This window comes from Phyllobates terribilis, unplaced genomic scaffold (assembly GCF_046119375.1).
Source record: "Phyllobates terribilis strain yellow unplaced genomic scaffold, ASM4611937v1 Scaffold_4__5_contigs__length_816908805, whole genome shotgun sequence".
NCBI classification, from domain to species: domain Eukaryota; kingdom Metazoa; phylum Chordata; class Amphibia; order Anura; family Dendrobatidae; genus Phyllobates; species Phyllobates terribilis.
Genome location: NW_027362764.1, coordinates 154946227 through 154963524, shown reverse-complemented (window position 1 = coordinate 154963524; position 17298 = coordinate 154946227). Strand labels below are relative to the sequence as shown.

General features: G+C 43.7%; 1 protein-coding gene and 2 non-coding genes across 3 annotated transcripts in view; 1 reads left to right on the top strand and 2 right to left on the bottom strand.

The window, feature by feature from the left end:
• The window catches only part of HDAC9 (histone deacetylase 9), a 1057517-nt gene that overhangs the window by 181371 nt on the left and 858848 nt on the right, over nucleotides 1-17298 (top strand). The gene's annotated exons all lie outside the window — the stretch shown is intronic.
• Nucleotides 10244-10369, bottom strand: LOC141266307 (U4atac minor spliceosomal RNA). Its single transcript, XR_012320349.1, has one exon. It is a non-coding gene; the product is annotated as a U4atac minor spliceosomal RNA (small nuclear RNA).
• LOC141266317 (U4atac minor spliceosomal RNA) lies at nucleotides 12693-12819 on the bottom strand. The gene has a single exon (XR_012320359.1). It is a non-coding gene; the product is annotated as a U4atac minor spliceosomal RNA (small nuclear RNA).

The following is a 17298-nucleotide window of genomic DNA, read 5'->3' as shown; positions in this document are numbered from 1 at the left end:
CCATCTATACTGACCTCCATCAGGTTGCAAACTGAATATATTTTTTTCTGCATCTACCTCTGAAAAAATATTGGGCTTCTAGCTGTGTGTGGGACTTGTTGTATTAGTCCATCTATACTGACCTCCATCAGGTTGCAAACTGAATATAATTTTTTTCTGCATCTAGCTCTGAAAAAATATTTGGCCTTCTAGTAGTGTGTCGGACTTTCTCTATTAGTCCATCTATACTGACCTCCATCAGGTTGCAAATTAAAAATAATTTTTATCTGCATCTACAGTACCTCTGAAAAAACATTTGGCCTTCTAGCAGTGTGTCGGACTTTCTCTATTAGTCCATCTATACTGACCTCCATCAGGTTGCAAATTCAAAATAATTTTTATCTGCATCTACAGTACCTCTGAAAAAATATTTGGGCTTCTAGCTGTGTGTGGGACTTGTTGTATTAGTCCATCTATACTGACCTCCATCAGGTTGCAAACTGAATATATTTTTTTCTGCATCTACCTCTGAAAAAATATTGGGCTTCTAGCTGTGTGTGGGTCTTGTTCTATTAATCCATCTATACAGACCTCCATCAGGTTGCAAACTGAATATAATTTTTTTCTTCATCTAGCTCTGAAAAAATATTTGGCCTTCTAGTAGTGTGTGGGACTTTCTCTGTTTGTCCATCTATACTGACCTCCATCAGGTTGCAAACTGAATATATTTTTTTCTGCATCTACCTCTGAAAAAATATTGGGCTTCTAGCTGTGTGTGGGTCTTGTTCTATTAATCCATCTATACTGACCTCCATCAGGTTGCAAACTGAATATAATTTTTTTCTGCATCTAGCTCTGAAAAAATATTTGGCCTTCTAGTAGTGTGTCGGACTTTCTCTATTAGTCCATCTATACTGACCTCCATCAGGTTGCAAATTAAAAATAATTTTTATCTGCATCTACCGCTGAAAAAATATTGGGCTTCTAGCTGTGTGTGGGACTTGTTGTATTAGTCCATCTATACTGACCTCCATCAGGTTGCAAATTGAATATAATTTTTTTCTGCATCTAACCCAGCCAATAGTTTTGGCCTAATACCACAGTTTGGCCACTCAGCTCTGCTCGGTTGCCATCCATTGTTTTTTTGTGCAAACAACTCCAGAATTGTGAATTAGTTAACCACCAAAATGAGTGGAAAAAGGCCTGCTGCTGGTGGAAAGGGGAATAGGCATGTTGGGAAGGGGAAAAAAGGTTGTGTCCGTGGGGTAGGTGTTAAAGCAACAGTAACATCTGCAGAAGAAAGACCATCTTCCAGCCAAACTAAAATGTCTACTTCTTTTAGCGGACAATGTGATAAGATCCCTTTCTTACGGCCACGCCAATCGCTACAAATTCCAGATGAGGCACAAAAACAGCAGGTGCTTCAACGGATATCAAGTGCTCCGTTAAGTGGGCTCTCCTCCACATCAACTTCAACATCACAAATACTCCAGTCCTCAAAGGTGTCACCCAAATCGCACTTGCTTCCTCACAGCTCCCAAATCTCCAGCTGCCCGTCTGAGTATGAGGTAGAACAGATGGTTGAGTCTGCAGAGCTGTTTACTCATACTATAGCCTGGGAATCAGAGGTCGACTCCAGCGCTTCTGTGAATCCAGACGAGGAAATGATCTCCACTGATGCCCAGAATCTTTATGAGTCGGATCCAGGACCAGACGCAGAAGGTTCTGACCATAATGTAGACCCTCATTCCCAAACTGTAACTCCTGTTGGTGGAGACAATGAGGAAGACGATGATAAGACTCAAATACCTGATTGGAGCGACAACTTTAGTTTTTTGTCAGGGCAGGAACAGGTTGGCTCTGAGGACGACGGGTGTGATAACACACAGGGTGATGATGATGAGGTTGGAGATCCCACTTACTGTCAACCCACAGTCAGCCAAGAGATGAGGTCAGCAGAGGAGGTGGAGGAAGATGCTAGTGACGACGAGGTCAGGTTGCGCCTTCCTGGACAGAGACGTAGTACTGGAAGCACGTCAACAACTGCATCCTCAAACACAACTCTGCCTCTCACCACAAGTCGTGGTGGCTCTTCAGGTCGCATGGGTGCTAAGCCTTGCATAGCCTGGGCATTTTTTCAGATCGATAAAGATGACCCAACTCGTGTTATCTGTAACATTTGTCAGCAAAAGCTAAGTAGAGGCCAAAAAATACATAGTTTGAGTACTTCATGCATGAACCGGCACATGGACATGAAGCATAAGTTGCAGTGGGAAGCTCAGTGTGCTACAATGCGGCCTAGCCGGCCGGGCCAACCACCGTCTGCCATATCTTGTGCATCCGCGGCCTCTTCATCCTCTGTGACTGGGGGGACAGCAGTCACACCTGTTTTGGGGCGCAGACCTGCCACCTCTTTACCCGCAACAGCCAGCGTGATTGGCAGGTCATCATTTTCTTTGGAGGTGGTAACACCAGCTGGTGTTGAGCGCTGTCCGACATCGATAGCACCACCTTTGGATCAAGGCAACCTAACATGTCCGCCTGCATCTTCCTCACAGACCGGCAGTTTGCCGGGGACACCCTTATCAACCCCATCTAAGCACAATAGCCAGCCCTCGGTCCCTCAGATGTGGACAAGTAAAAGACCATTTCCTCCTAGCCATGAGAAAGCTAAGAGGTTGAATTTCACCATCTGCAAGCTCTTGGCTACAGAAATGCTGCCTTTCCGCCTGGTGGACACAGAGGATTTTCGAGACCTTATGTCCGTCGCAGTGCCCCAGTACCAGATGCCCAGTCGGCACTACTTCTCAAAGAAAGGTGTGCCTGCGCTCCACCAGCATGTCGCACACAACATCACCGCTTCTTTGAGAAACTCTGTGTGTGACAGGGTGCATTTCACCACAGACACTTGGACGAGTAGGAATGGACAGGGGCGTTACATGTCGCTGAATGGGCACTGGGTAACTATGGTGACAGCAGGACAAGGGGCTGCTGTCCAAGTCTTGCCGTCCCCACGAGTTGTGCGTCAATCCTCTTTATGTCAAAGTTCCTCCACTGCTTCTGCCTCTTCAACCTCCTCTCGGTCTTCCACCTGCACCCAAAGCCTGTCTGGTCATGCCACAAGCTTTCTAACTGCGCAGAAGGGATCCTGCACACCTCCTTACTATGCTGGCAGTAGGGCTCAACGTCATCAGGTGGTTTTTACTTTGAAATGTCTGGGAAATGTGAGTCACACAGCTGAGGAGTTGTGGTCAGCTCTGGAGAACCAATTTCATGAATGGTTGTCTCCACTGGACCTGAAACCAGGGAAGGCCGTGTGCGACAATGCTGCAAACCTGGGTGCGGCCCTTCGCCGGGGCAATGTCACACACGTGCCTTGTATGGCTCACGTGTTGAACCTGGTTGTCCAGCAATTTTTAGCCCACTATCCCAGACTAGATGGCCTTCTGCAGAGGGCACGGTCGCTGTGTGCTCACTTCCGCCGTTCGCATCCCGCAGCTCAGCGACTTACATCTCTACAGAAGTCGTTGGGCCTGCCACTTCACCGGCTAAAATGCGATGTGCCTACCCGGTGGAATTCAACTCTGCACATGTTGCAGCGACTGTGGCAGCACCGACAAGCCCTGGTGCAATACGTTCTGACGTATAGCCTGGGCCAACGAGATTCAGAGGTGGGGCAAATCACGCTGGAGGAGTGGTCTCAGATCAGGGACCTATGCACCCTTCTGCACAGTTTTGAAATGGCGACGAAGATGTTTAGTGCTGACGATGCCATTATCAGCATGACTATTCCGGTGATTTACATGCTGGAGCACATGTTAAACAGAATTCGGAGTCAGGTGGTGGCACAAGAGGAGGTGGAGGAAGTAGAGGAGGAGGAGTTGTATGCGGAAGGGCTAACATCTGCAAGGTCCAGACGGTCGGCAGCACCAAGGCGGCAGGCATGTGAGGGTGGGGGAGATGGTTTTACCAGGGCGCATGGTAGCAGCCAAACTAGTGAGGAAGGTGCAGGAGCCCAGGAAGAAGTGGAGGACGAACTGATGGAAGACTCATCAGATGAGGGAGACCTTGATCACATTTCTGTTGTGCGAGGTTGGGGGGAGAGGACAGAGGAAGGAAGCATGATTGTTACCTCGCCACCAACACAACAGGGACTTGGTGCTCCTGGATGCGCAACACACATGAGTGCCTTCTTGCTGCACTACCTGCAACATGACCCTCGAATTGTGAGAATTAGAAATAATCCTGACTACTGGGTTGCCACACTGTTAGATCCCCGGTACAAAAGTAAATTTGCAGAAATTATTCCTGCCATAGAAAGGGATGCACGCATGCAGGAGTATCAGCAGAGACTGTTGCAGAATCTTACATGTGCTTTTCCACAAAATACCAGTGGTGCACGTAGTGAATCTCACAGTTCCAACTTGCCAACCGTGGGACCGTCAAGTGTTCAGCACTCAAACCGCAACAGAACCACAGTATCTGCTGGTAACATCAATTTTGCGGAATCATTTCACCACTTTTTTAGCCCATCCTTTGCAAGGCCACAGGAGACAAGAAGTCTGACACATAGTCAACGCCTAGAGACGATGGTACAGGAGTATCTCCAAGTAAACATTGAAGCCACGACTGTGTCACTGGACCCTTGCTCTTTTTGGGCTTCCAATCTGGATAAATGGCCGGAGCTAGCCACTTACGCCTTGGAGATCTTGTCATGCCCCGCAGCCAGCGTTCTGTCTGAACGTGTGTTCAGCGCTGCTGGTGGTGTGCTGACAGATAAGCGCACGCGGCTCTCCACTGATAATGTAGACAGACTCACGTTCATAAAGATGAACAAATCATGGATCCGAAACGACTTTTCTACCCCTGTGTCATCCTGGGGAGAGTAAAAGCTTGATGATTGGTTAAAATCACCCTACCAACCGTTTTAAGCTTTCAAATTACTAATCATGTTTATCTGTATCTTGACTGGAAAATAATTTGGGCTTTGTAGCAGTGTGCAGCACTGATCCTATTAGGCCATCTATAATAAGCTTCACCAGATTTAAAATTAAAAATAATTTTTAGCTGCATCTAGCCCGGAAAATAATTTTGGGGCTCCGAGATGCGCAAGACACATAAGTGCCTTCTTGCTGCACTACCTGCAGCATGACCCTCATATTGTCAGAATTCGAAGTAATCATGACTACTGGGTTGCCACACTCTTAGATCCCCCAAACTTTTCGATCAACCTTTTCATTTTAATAAAGACCAAAAAAATGGTCATTTTTGAAATTATAAGCATTAGCAGGTTGTTAGAAACTGAAATCAAACAGTTTTCAACTCAAAACTTTATTCTAGGTGATGTTACATTTTCACATAGGACCCCTTGTTCGAAAGGAGCTTCTGAACTCTCTCGTCCATTGAATTTGTCAGGTTTTGGATGGTTTCTGCTTCAATTGTTTTGCATGAGGACAGAATACCCTCCCAGAGCTGTTGCTTAGATGTGAACTGCCTCCCGCCATCATAGACACTCCTTTTAATGATGCTCCAAAGGTTCTGAATGGGGTAGAGGTCAGGGGAGCATGGGGGTCACACCATAAGTTTGTCCCCTTTTATGCCCATATCAGCCAGAGATGCAGATGTTTTATGTGCAGCATGAGATGGTGCATTATCATGCAGAAAAATGATCTTGCTGTGAAATACACGGTTCTTCTTCTTGAACCATGGCAGGAAGTGCTGTTTGAGAAAATCCACATACATTATGGAGTTCATCTTTAGCGCCTTCAGGGTTCCTAAAGGGGCCGACAATCTCTCTCCCCATGATTCCAGCCCAAAACATTACTCCACCTCCTCCTTGTTGGCGCTGTAGCCGTGTTTGCGTGGGGTGTCCATCAACCAGCCATCCTCCACTCCATCCATCTGGACCATCGAGCGCTGCACGGCACTCATCCGTGAACAAAACAGTTTTGAAATCAGTCTTCATGTAATGTTTGGCCCACTGGAGCCGTTTCTGCTTGTGTAAAGTGGATAGAGGAGGTCGACAGGATGGCGTATGCACAGCTGCAAACCTCTGAAGGACCCTGCATCTTGTTGTTCGGGGAACGTTGGAGGCACCAGCAGCTTCAAAAACTTGTCTGCTGCTATGACAAGGCTTTTTTGCCGCTGCTCTTTTAACCTGACGTAATTGCCTGTAGGAAAGAGTCCTCAATTTGCCCTTATCAGCACGCACACGTGTGTACTGTGAATCAGCTACATACTTCTTGATTGCCAAGACACTTCATCCTGATCATCGCACAATGTTGATTGTAGTCATGCCTTGACCTAAACACTCCACAATTTGTTGCTTCTCAGCAGCCGACACATCCTTTTTCTTTCCCATTTTGGCAGAAAATGTAGGCTGCTTAATAATGTGAGAGAGCCTTCTTAAGTAGTCTTGCCTTTCATTGGACACACCTGCCAAACTAATTAGCACAGGTGTCTGCAATTGCTTACAGTGATATAAAGAGCCCTGACACACATCACCATCAATGAGTTTAACTGACAAACAAACAAATTCTTCCCTTATCACTCCTAAACACTTTTTGCATAATAATTTGGAACGCAGTGTACATGTGCTTTTCCACAAAACACCAGTGGTTCACGTAGTGAATCTTACAGTTCTAACTTGCCAACCGTGGTCTGTATGGAATTGTTCAATAAAGGGCCCAAAATTAAGATAACATAGATGGGAGAGGTCTCTATGAATAGGAATTCCTAAGTATTTGATACCCTGTGAGGGCCAGGCAAAGGGAAAGTTGGACTGGATGGAATCCTATATGGATTTGGGGAGGGAGACATCGAGGGCCTCAGACTTCGCTGCATTGATTTTAAAATTTTACCATGTAACAAAGTGATCTATTTCAGCCATAACAGCAGGGATGGATATATGTGATTGAGTGATATATACTAGGACATCATCAGCAAATAGAGAGCACTTGTACTCGGTGCCTCCCACCTCAATCCACCTAATATTGGGGTTATGGCGAATTGATGAGAGCAGGTGCTCCGTCACTAGGATGTATAAGAGAGGGGACAGAGGACATCCCTGCCTTGTCCCATTGGTGATTGTGAAAGGTGATGAAAATGTTCTGACGCACCCCCTGGGCCTTGGGACACCCGGAGCCGGACCCTTTTTGGTGGATGCTGGTGGTTGTAGTCTTCGTGGCGGCGACCCGGTTCCGTGGCTCAGGGCGATCAAACCAGTGGCGGAACTATTTATGTGGTTTTGATGTTTAAATGTCCGACTACGCCACCCGTGGATTGCGGTCCGAGTGAACCGCCGCTACAGGGCAGACCGCTGAGGCTGGTGTTGTGGGTGCAGCAGAGCGTAGCATAACTCCCCACGGGAGGAGTATAGCCTCAGGGCAGTGTATGCGGAGGATGGGGGTGATGGTGCAGGGCAGCAGCAGTAACGACACGGAGTCAGTGATGCAGTCCAGGGCCTTAACTCACAGTTCTTATTATCCAGACCACGTCTGCAGGTAACGGCTGCCCACGTCGTACTGTGCTCACCAGGTGAGGGGCTCAGACAACTCCCAGATAACTTTGGAGCACTTCACAGGACCCCCTTTGTGTGTCCTTTGTCTGGCCTTTCTTACCAACACTTCTGTCCGGCTGCCTCGGGCCTCCTCTTGGTAAACTTGGCGCCAGTTTCCCTGACCCTATGTGGTGCCTTCCTAGCGGGTGTAGCGAGGGGCTGCGCCACATAAAATGTCAGAGCCTCCGGTTTCTAGCTGAGGGTCATTTCCTGCCTCCACTAGTTCGGGGACCGGTCTCCCCCTTTGGCCTGACCCCTCCACGCAGGTGGATTCGGGCGTGCGGTGGCGACTCGCCCGTCCGCACCCCTGGGATCCCTTCATTCCTCGTTCCTGGAGCCTTCTCCGCTCCTCTTCCTTCCTTCTCCCTCTTCCAGGCCTGGGCCTCTGTTACTAGGCCCGCCTCCGGAGCAGAGCTCATGCAGAGCCCCTGCTCCCTGCCACTTCTGCTCAGACTTCTCTGCACTGAACTAAGATGGTGCCCACCTTTTATACTCCCTTCTCAATGCACCCAGGAACTGCTTCCTCCCTGCTCCTGCACTACAGGGTTCCCCTTCCTCAGTGTTCCCTCCCCCCACTCCAGCCAGGGACAGGGACTGTCGTGCCCATCTCAGGGGCATATTGGTCGCCCTGCCCCACGGCAATGTGGTGTAATGCATGCAGGTGTCGGGTCCTGATCCACACTCCATCCTTACCTGAGAGTGAGATATCACACCTCTGGGTGAGGTGCAATACGTCTGTAGCAACCGAGCCCTCAGGGTGCTACAGTTCCATTTATCTTCAGCCTAGGTGACGTATTGCGATACAGGGCCGTGATTTTGGCTATAAAAGGGTCCCCTAGACCCCTACCCCAAGCTTTTTAAGAGAATCATATATGGCGTGCCAGGAGACTCTATGGAATGCTTTCTCAGCATCCAACGAGAGTATCTAATTACAAATTTTTAACTGCATCTAGCCCAGGAAATACTTTGTGCCTAGTAGCAGTGTCTGCTAGTCAGCGGATTATCCCGGCTGTTAAGCAAGCTACACCACCTGTAGTTTAGACACTTAATTTTTTCAAAGGAAATGCTTCGGGACCATGGGATACTTAGTGAAGAGCATCAGGAGGCACCCCAAGGCATAGGGGCTGGGACTGGCACTAGGATGCCTTGCGGTGGACAGCCGAGCTCGATCCTTATAAAAGCTTTTTAACTGCAGCAGCTTTAGTGGACGCTACTGGATCTGGAATTACGCGGCTGCTGGCATAAGACTTGCCCTCCAATAGATCCTTGTAAATGGATTTAAAGTGTATTCATTCAAATTAGAGAGACAATTTAAATTAAAAAGCTTAGAGCTGCCTCCACCACAGGGGGGCTCGCTCGACCCACCAGCGGACAGGCACCAGTATTGGGAGAGGGGGGCTGGACGTCAGGGTTCACCGCGGCTCTGGCACAAACCCGGCGACACGGAGGTGGCACGGGCAGGAGCGGACTGGCCCTGTCGGCTTCTCACTTTTTGGATTTTAGAAGGGCATGACATGCCTATATCTGTGTCTCCCCCTCCTTTTACTCCTCCACCTCTTTTCTTTTCGCATGACTATATGTACTTGTCACTTTTCCATGTGTTAGTTGTGTCTTCTGAGCAGTTTGTCAGCTTTTGGACACCTTTGAAGGTGTTTTCTATGTGTTTTTGTTTGCCTGCCATTGGTTTTAACGGTGTTCGACAAACCGAACCGAACTCGAACACTACGGGGGTGGCTCAACATTAATACTAACCTCATTAAGCATTCATTGGTCAGTAGCTCAACCCCAAGAAAAGGATGGTTGAATACTGATCCTAAATAGCCATGACTGCCCCATACACATGCCCTTTGTAAATTGTGGAGAGACTATTTCAAGTTGCTAACCATTCCCAGAATGCTTTTCAGAAAATAGTTTGCATAAAGAAAAAAGGTGGCCTTGAGGACACAGCATTTTTGGCAATTTTTCCAAACACTTGTGATTTTTACCAAGCTTTTGGTCTTTTGCTTTTGTTTTTTTGCTCGGACTAAATTCATCTTTCCATTTGAACCTTTTTTGAAGTCTATTTTATATGTTTACCTGTTTTTTCCATTCTCCACTGTAGGTGGCGATTAGGGTTTCAAGATGTTTTTGCCTAATTCATCATTTGTGACCTTTGCAATAAATTTTGTGACTTTTTGAAACGTACTCTAGTCCCCGACCAGAGTGATTCTATATGCAACAGAAATACTTATGACATTTTGCGAAACATGCAACTATTTGGACTAAAAAAAGAAAGAAACGTAAAAAACGCAAAACCAGTTAAAGACTGAAATAAGATTTTTTTTAACTTTGCACAAAATTCCTGAACTGTGAGCGCCATTATAACAAGTTTAGCACAAAAATGGCAGTGAATATATCACAAGACAGAAAAATAAAAATGACTTAAACAACCCCACAAATGATGAATCAGGTGCTATAGTTTTTCTGTGTAGATCCTAATCCTGATTTACAATTATTGACCTGAATAAGAGTGTTTCTGCCATATGGTAATACTTGTAATAGTAAATCATTTATAAAACATACCCAGAATCTGCTACAGAGAAACAATTACCAATTATTCTGTGTCCTGGATCCTCTAGAACCAAATTATCACAGTATAAAGAAGATCATGTATTCTTTTCCTCAGCAGTAAATCTTCCAATCTTACTTTTAAACCAAAAGAATTGGGGTTCCAAAAATTGCACCTCTCCAGAGTGTACACTCCAAGGATGCTTCTGTGTTGTTGTGGTGTCAGCAATACTAACCTCATTAAGCATTCATTGGTCAGTAGCTCAACCCCAAGAGAAGGATGGTTGAATACTGACCCTCATTGCCCATGACTGCCCCATACATATGTCTCTTTTCAGTTAAGGAGAGAAGATTTCAAGTTGTAAATTTTACCCAGCATACTATTCTGCAAATAGTTTGCATATTCATGAGAAAGACTAATTAACCCTTTAGAGACTTAGCTCTTTCTGTTCTAGAAGATGCAGTGAATTTTTCATTTCATCTAATATTTCTGTTTGAGTAATTTTTGTACATTTAATTCATTTGTTTTTTTCTTGTTTAACAAATTCTTCATCAGCAGGATTCTCCTCAGTAAAGACCAAAAGAGTTCTTGCTGCAAATAATACCCAGGATTCTTTGCTGAAACTAATTTGCATGTTGCTTTTGTTGGAGCGTTGCCACGCCCTCTAGTCGGCCACTGGAAGGTCTTATCACTCTTGTAGGTTCAGAGTTGGGAAAAAAACCACATGGTCTCATTCACACTGTGTTACTTTGGTTTTGGGGGCTTTAATTGATTCTCTAAAGCAGATTCTGTCTATATTTTAATTTTGCAGGCATTATTATGTGGCGGAAACATTCTTATTCACGTCTGTAATTGTAAACCAGAATCCGGATTAGAATCTACGCGGAAAAGCTATAGGGCCTGATTCATCATTTGCAGTGTTTTTTTAAAGTTTTGGTTCCAAATCCAAAGAAAAAAATAGTCTTTTATTTCTGTTTTTAAATGTTTTTTTAGCCTCGTTTTCTTGTTTTAGTCAAAAAAATTGCATGTTTTGTAAAATGTCGTAAACATTTCTGTATATAGAATCAGTCTGATCAGCGACTAGAGTATGCTTAAAAAAGTCACAAAATTGATTGCAAAGGTCACAAATGATGAATTAGGTGAAAATATCTCAAAACCCTAATCCCGTACAGTGGAGAACGGGGAAAAAAAAACAAAAACAGGTAAAACATATAAAATAGACTTCAAAAAAGTTGCAAATGGAAAGATGAATTTAGTTCAAGCAAAGAAAAAACAAAAGCAAAAGACTAAAAACTTGGTAAAAAAATCACAAGTATTTGGTAAAATAGCTAAAAATGCTGTGTCCTCAAGGCGACTTTTTTCCTTATGCAAACTATTTGCTGAAAAGCATTCTGGGAATAGTTAGCAACTTGAAATCTTCTCTCCATAATTTACAATGGGCATGTGTATGGGGCAGTCATGGCCATTCATGATCAGTGATTCAACCATTCTGGGGTTGAATCACTGACCAATGAATGCTTCAGGAGGTAAGTATTGTTGACAACACAGAAGCATCCTTGCGACGAAAGCTGTAATCACCTGTAATTTGCATTTAGTGTTTTTTGGGTAGGTCTTATTTCTGTTTTTGGTTTACTATCACTGATTTGGGAATAATTGTTTTTGCTATATTGTAATGTTTGTAAAGGTAATGGTAAATTTACAGAGCTGAGTAATCTGCCAGAGATGTATCTAGGGTTTCTGGCACCCCGCCTCCCAAACACGTATGTTATTTGCAGACGTAGTCATGTGACGGCGAGCTGCTCTTCCTAATTCTTTCAATGTTCAGTGAAAAACTGAGAACAGCAGGAAGAGAATCTCGTTGTCACGTGACTGTAAGTATGAAAATTGCATATGAGTGAAGTGACTGTGTAATTACTGCTGGAACCAGCAAGCAGAGCTGAATCCTGACCGTGAGTATATTATACACTGTTAGGATTGGCTACAGGGCTTCATTTTATAACTAAAGGCCTCGTCCAGGTTTGAGATGAAAGTGTGCAGTCACTCTAGGTGACTGCAGGCTTCTGAATTCTCACAGTGCATGTACTGCACACTTTTAGGATTCCTCTTGCCAGTGATGAGTGGACGGTCATGTGAGCACAAGTGTGAGATTTGTATACTTCTGACCACATTCTGACTAGACGTATCCAGCCTGGTTCAATTCATACATGTGCTTCCCTCTCCCGTTTCACTAAACCTTCGGTGTCTTCAACTCCACTGGAGCACTTACCACCAATCTTGTTGTGCACCAGCGAGTGACGTCAGCAGTGACATGACCTGATCATGCTGCTGAGGTCGCCCGACAGTCAGGGCTTCAACTGTATTCATATCTGAAAGACGGGGCAAGGTGACAGCCGGCTCAGAGAAAGGCAGACTCCCAGACCGGGGGTGAAAAACATGCAGCTACTAGGGAGAAACCTCAGACTAACATATTAGGAGGTATCTGCTATAGCAGAAAGATTAACAATTTTTCTTTATTATAGACCTACCAGTATCAAATCACTAAAGTATCAACTTGTTTGTTTCTCTTAATCTAAAACTACAAATCTTAATTTTAAACTTGAAGAATAGAAGTCCAAAAACTGCACCTCTCTAGAGCTTTCACCCCAGGAATGCTTTTGTGTTGTTTGTGGTGTCAGCAATACTAACCTCATTAAGCATTCATTGGTCAGTAGCTCAATCCCAAGAAAAGGATGGTTGAATACTGATTCTAAATAGCCATGACTGCCCCATACACATGCCCTTTGTAAATTGTGGAGAGACGATTTCAAGTTGCTAACCATTCCCAGAATGCTTTTCAGAAAATAGTTTGCATAAAGAAAAAAGGTGGCCTTGAGGACTCAGCATTTTTGGCAATTTTTCCAAACATTTGTGATTTTTACCAAGCTTTTGGTCTTTTGCTTTTGTTTTTTGCTCGGGCTAAATTCATCTTTCCATTTGAACCTTTTTTGAAGTCTATTTTATATGTTTACCTGTTTTTGTTTTTTTCCGTTCTCCACTGTAGGGGATTAGGGTTTCAAGATGTTTTTTGCCTAATTCATCATTTGTGACCTTTGCAATCAATTTTGTGACTTTTTGAAACGTACTCTAGTCCCCGACCAGAGTGATTCTATATGCAACAGAAATACTTATGACATTTTGCGAAACATGCAACTATTTGGACTAAAAAAAGAAAGAAACGTAAAAAACGCAAAACCAGTTAAAGACTGAAATAAGAATTTTTTTAACTTTGCACAAAATTCATGAACTGTGTGCGCCATTATAACAAGTTTAGCACAAAAATGGCAGTGAATATATCACAAGACAGAAAAATAAAAATGACTTAAACAACCCCACAAATGATGAATCAGGCCCTATAGTTTTTCTGTGTAGATCCTAATCCTGATTTACAATTATTGACGTGAATAAGAATGTTTCTGCCATATGGTAATGCTTGTAATAGTAAATCATTTATAAAATATACACAGAATCTGTTACAGAGAAACAATTACCAATTATTCTGTGTCCTGGATCCTCTAGAACCAAATTATCACAGTGTAAAGAAAATCATGTCTTCTTTCTCTCAGCAGTAAATCTTTCAATCTTACTTACTCCTCCAAAACCAGGGGAGGAGTCCTGAGGAGATAATTTGCATATTCCCACTGCATTTTGGGGTAAGTGAAGAGTCTCCGCGAGCTCAAAGAACACTGGATTTTGGCTGTTGGAGCTGAAAAGAGGACATCGGTAAACCAGGGGAGGAGTCCTGAGGAGATAATTTGCATATTCCCACTGCATTTTGGGGTAAGTGAAGAGTCTCTGCGAGCTCAAAGAACACTGGATTTTGGCTGTTGGAGCTGAAAAGAGGACATCGGTAAACCGCGTGCCTATTGGCGCACGCATTTTGAAGCTTTTTTTTTAAGCCTTTTTCACTGTTTTCAGAACATTAACAATAAGAACATGGAAGAGTCCAGGAGCCATTTGGTTAGCTGCATATCCTGCTACATGTTCACAGACTTGCCAGTGGAAAAGCCAAACTTCACATGCCAGAAATGCAAGCTTGTGTCCCTGTTGGAGGAAAAGTTGCGAAATCTAGAAGAGAGGTTAACTACCTTGAAAATCATTAAGGAAGGTGAAGAGTTCTTAGACAGAGCAGAATTATCTCTTCATGATTCAGAAAGAGAAGAAATTCGAACTGCACCTGACGAAACAGAGGAATGGAAGCATGTGACCCAGAGAAGCCGGAGGATCGAGAGGCAGTCAGCACCCATACTGCTCAGGAACCAGTACCAGGCTCTCACGCAGGAGAACCATGAAGAAATACAGCAAAATAAGACTTTGCCAGCAATGAATAACCTTGTAAGCCCTCAGAATCCTCCTGGATGGAGAAAGAAGAATGTTGTGAAGAAAAAATGGAGAGTGGTGGTCATGGGGGATTCCCTGTTAAGAGGAACAGAGGCCGCTATCTGCAGACCAGACATAACCTCAAGAGAAATGTGCTGTCTTCCAGGAGCAAAAATTAAAGATGTGTCTGACAGGATATCAAGACTCTTCAGACCTACAGATCACTACCCATTCCTGCTAATACATGTGGGGACAAATGACACCGCAGGAAAGGACCTGGAAACCATCTGCAGTGACTTTGAAGACTTAGGCAAGAAAGTGAAAGAATTGGGAGCGCAGGTGGTCTTCTCATCCATCCTCCCAGTGGATGGCCATGGAACAATGAGGTGGAATAAGATTCTACAGGTGAACAACTGGCTACGTCGATGGTGCCGTCAACAAGGATTTGGATTTCTGGATCACGGAATGAATTACCTATACGATGGACTACTTGCTAGAGATGGGGTGCACCTTACGAAGACTGGAAAACATGTATTTGGAAGTCGCCTTGCTACACTCATCAGAAGAGCTTTAAACTAGAACAATGTGGGAAGGGAAGCAAAAGGCCAGAAAAAGCCATACAGCTGACAAATACTATTGAGATCTCTGCTACTGGAAGTGGAAAGGAAGAACAAAGAGAAAACAATTTAAATAATAAAAATATGGGAGGAAGAGAAACCAATCACAAACTAAAATGTTTTTATACAAATGCACAAAGCATGGGCAACAAACAAGGAGAATTGGAACTACTAACGCAGGAAAAGGAATATGATGTCATTGGAATCACTGAAACTTGGTGGGACGATACACATGATTGGAATAAAAGGCTAAAAGGATACAACTTATTTGCAAGAAACAGACTTGATAAACGAGGAGGAGGTGTCGCATTGTATGTTAGAAAAGCGTATATCTGCACAGAGATTGAAGCTTCAGAGACTGGGAGTTCTGTGGAAACTGTTTGGGTAAGAATACAAGGAGAGAACAACGGAAAGGACACCATTGTAGGCATTTACTACAGGCCACCTGGGCAAGCTGAAGATATGGATGAACTCTTTATGTATCAAATGACCAAGTTCTCCAAAAAATATGACGTAGTGGTCATGGGAGATTTCAACTATCCAGACATTTGTTGGGAATCTCTCTCAAGTAAAACTAACAGGTCAAGCAAATTCTTATCCTCTCTTGCTGACAACTTTATCTTCCAAAAGGTAGGGGAGAAAACAAGGGGATCTGCTACTTTGGATCTAATCCTTATAAGCAGGGAGGAAATGGTTGAGGAGGTAAAGGTGGCTGGGACCCTAGGAGGCAGCGATCATGCTATTATAGAATTTTGGATAACTAGAGGAGGAAGACATGTGAAGACTCAAACTTCAAGGTTAGATTTTAGAAAGGCAGATTTTAAGAGACTCAGAAAGAGAATAGGACGGATCCAATGGCTGGATGTCCTTAAGGACAAAAATGTCCAGGAAGGATGGGAAATTTTTAAAAATGAGATTCTCAAAGCACAATCGTTAACAATCCCGAAAAGTAGGAAGAATGGGAAGCATTTAAGGAAACCAGGATGGATGAACACAGAACTTAAACACATGCTAAAAAGAAAGAAAGAAATGTTTATTAAATGGAAAGAGGGAGGCATATCTAAAGAAGATTATAATGCAGTCTGCAGATCCTGTAGGGCACGTATCAGGTTAGCTTAAGCTGACAATGAATTAAGGCTTGCAAGAGATGTCAAAAGCAATAAAAAAGGATTTTGGGGGTATGTCAAAAGTAAAAGAAAAGTCAAAGATGCTATAGGATTTTTACAGGATGAAAATGGAGAAATGGTAAGAGAGGATGTTGAGAAGGCCGAACTTTTTAATTCCTATTTTGCATCTGTTTTCTCTCAGAAAGAAAATGTAACATCAACTGATCTTCACTGTCCTTTTAAAGGAATAGAGGAATCCAAGTTATCTGTAAACAGAAAGATTGTGAGGGAATATTTAGCTAGCATAAATCAGTTCAAGTCTCCAGGTCCAGATGAATTACACCCCAGAGTACTGAAGGAGATCGTAGAAGAAATTTTAGAACCACTCTCCATAATCTTTGAAAATTCTTGGAGAACAGGAGAAGTCCCAGAAGACTGGAGAAGAGCAAATGTTGTTCCTATCTTCAAAAAGGGGAAGAAGGTGGACCCAGGGAACTATAGGCCAGTGAGTCTGACTTCTATACCAGGAAAGATCTTTGAACAAATTATTAAACAACATGTATGTAAGTACATGGATAAGAATGAAGTGATTAACCAGAGTCAGCATGGGTTTGTAACTAACAAGTCATGTCAGACTAACTTAATTTCCTTCTATGACAGAATCACTGACTGGGTGGATCAGGGAAATGCTGTAGATATAGTATATCTTGACTTCAGCAAAGCATTTGACAAAGTATCTCACACCATCCTTATTGAAAAAATGACCAAGTATGCAATGGACCAGGCAACTGTTAGGTGGATTCATAACTGGCTTAGTGATCGGACTCAAAGGGTGGTTGTAAATGGCTTCACATCCAGCTGGATGAATGTCTCAAGTGGGGTACCACAGGGCTCCGTCCTGGGACCTGTATTGTTCAACATCTTTATCAATGATTTAGATGAAGGAATTGAGGGTAAACTGATTAAATTTGCTGATGACACAAAGCTAGGAGGGATAGCTAATACTAGAGAAGAGAGAGAGAGGATTCAAAAAGACCTAAATAAACTGGAGCAGTGGGCAGCAACCAACAGAATGGTTTTTAACAGGGAAAAATGCAAAGTACTACATCTGGGCAATAAAAATGAAAAAAGCAT